Source organism: Triticum dicoccoides, chromosome 7A, assembly GCF_002162155.2.
Source record: "Triticum dicoccoides isolate Atlit2015 ecotype Zavitan chromosome 7A, WEW_v2.0, whole genome shotgun sequence".
Lineage (NCBI taxonomy): Eukaryota > Viridiplantae > Streptophyta > Magnoliopsida > Poales > Poaceae > Triticum > Triticum dicoccoides.
In genome coordinates this window covers 28562465-28564884 of record NC_041392.1, presented here as the reverse complement: position 1 = coordinate 28564884, position 2420 = coordinate 28562465, and the positions used below count along the sequence as shown (strand labels likewise).

The 2420-nt window shown below is 40.0% G+C and overlaps 1 pseudogene; it reads left to right on the top strand.

Annotated features, from left to right (window-relative positions):
• Positions 1 to 1531: 1531 nt before the first annotated feature.
• Positions 1532 to 2063, top strand: LOC119332943 (annotated as a pseudogene).
• The last annotated feature ends 357 nt before the right edge of the window (positions 2064 to 2420 follow it).

Here is a 2420-nt window from a genome sequence, read left to right as displayed (position 1 = left end):
GGGGTACATATTGGAAACTCTGGGATATTAATACCTCCTTTTAATAGAGAACTGGAACAAAGCGTTAACACACGGTGAATACATGAACTCCTCAAACTACGGTCATCACCGGGAGTGGTCCTGACTATTATCACTCCGAGGTTGCCGGATCATAACACATAGTTGGTGATTATAACACTAGTAGAAAACAGAGCTTTCGTCACAGCTCAATACACACATTAGTCCCGGTTGCATTACGAACTGGGACTAATGTGAGCATTAGTCCCGGTTCAAGCGGCAGGGTGTCGGGAAGGCATTGGTCCCGGTTCAAATGGGACCTTTAGTCCCGGTTTGAGACACGAATCGGTACTAAAGGGTGCGATGCCCTCTAGTCCAGGTTCGTATCACAAACCGGGACTAAAGATTAGACCTTTAGTCCCTGTTTGAGGCACGAACCGGGACTAAAGGGTGCGATGCCCTTTAGTCCCGGTTCGTATCACAAACCGGGACTAAAGATTAGACCTTTAGTCCCGGTTTGAGACACAAACTGGGACTAAAGGGTGTCTCAAACTGGGACTAAAGGGGTTCCGAAATTTGTTTTTGGCTTTTCCATTTGTTTTTTGTTTTTAGTTTCTGTTTCAAATTGCTTATATCTTTTACCACATTTGATGTCTTTGAGTGATTCTTTTTACATTAGATTCTAAATTTTGTCTAGTTTCTGTTTGTGTCATTAGTTCTCAAATTTGAATGATTTAAATATGAATTTGTTCAAATTTTCTTCAAACACTAGATTGTGAATAATTTGAGTTTAAAAATAGTTTTTATTTTAATTCTTGTTGCTCCTAGTCACATGTCAGATTGTTGTCAGAGTAAGATTAATTTGATTAATTTTGCTAGTGTTTTGTACTGTTTTGTATTCATAGTTGTTTAGCCATCCCGGACTAAAGGGGTTCAAACTCTACCCCCCCCCCCCAAGGTGTATCGCCATTTTAGTTTTAAAATAAACAAAAGAAAATAATAAAAACATCAAAAAATAAATTCCTTCGAGATGTAGTTATGTTACAACATCTACTAGTTAGGAAAATTAAAAAACATAAATTTGGACATGTTTTGTAAAAAAATGTGATGAAAAAGTAAAACGATTATATCTTTTGCATACGATGTCGAAAAAAAACGTATGATATATCAAAATGTTCAGGTACGAGGTCTCAAATTTGCTGCAGTCTGCTCTGTAAGTGAAGCCTGATGAAGTCAGCAACATATTTGTTCACGAGTGATAGTTTGGTTAGCGATGAATATGATCTTGCAGACTCCTTTCTTGAAGACCTGGGCAGTTATCATCGATTGATGGGTGTAAATTAGCGACCATGGAAATCATGGAAGGTAAAAACAGAGAAATCTTAGTTGCCCATGGACATGGATACTGAAGTAGAAGAACCCAGTTTTCTTTGTTCTGTCCACATTCGTCATCTGGGCTGTTCTTTTCTGTACTATAAATTATTTTATAATCAAGCGCGGATGATATTCACAAAGTTCATGGGTTCTGTGTGAGATGTTATCTGTGCATGATGCTTGTGAACTAAAGCATCCTAAATACGACATCTAGGTTGCTGATGATCTGATAAAAACAGATGTTACAGAGGGTATGCTTGACAAGGCCGTTGCTCTCAAGAAGCATGCCAGGATGCATGGTGAGACTTAACTTGAAGACGTAGGATATTTTTATGGAGCACTATCTCAAAGTATGGTATCTCAAGAACGCCCATTGGTGCGCCTACCGTGCAGTCAAGAAGGGATACAATAGCGCCAGGATTTGGGTGCCACCACGCGACATGACCTGAGACCTTGATGCTCTACTGGGAGAAGAAGAAAGGTGTAGACGGAGCCGAGAAATTCGTCGAGGTGCTAACGAAGTTGCAGATAGATCTGGGGATACTGGTGCTCGAACCATTGGTAGCAACGTATGCAGCGGCTTGAAAGAAGTTCCCTGGCATGAGACATCATCTAAAGATAAAAATGTGGAAGTTTCGACTGAAACCGCCAAGGTTGTTAAGTCCATCTGTGTTCAACTGGTGATTGTTTAATTATTTAGCATCCCACCTTGTTTCGTCTTGATAACAGACAGCAGGATGCTTTCAGATTATATGTTGTTTTCTCCTTCCAAACCTGTAACTCCAGGATGTATCTCTCACAAAAAAAAAAACCAGGATTTATACTAAAATGTTAGCCTGACATTTAATTTGGTTCACCTAGATTTCTGCACAAACGTTAGCCTGAGTCCCTGGGCTATTACAAATGCTCTGCTTTTCAGTTGTACTGTCGCCTTGTCTTGGGTCAACTGAATGCTTCTTAACGGGACAAACTCTAACAGGTAAACTGCACTTCTCCATGGGATAAAACCTGGATTTGCAGCGGACCTTTTTTCTGTTGGATTTTCCGGC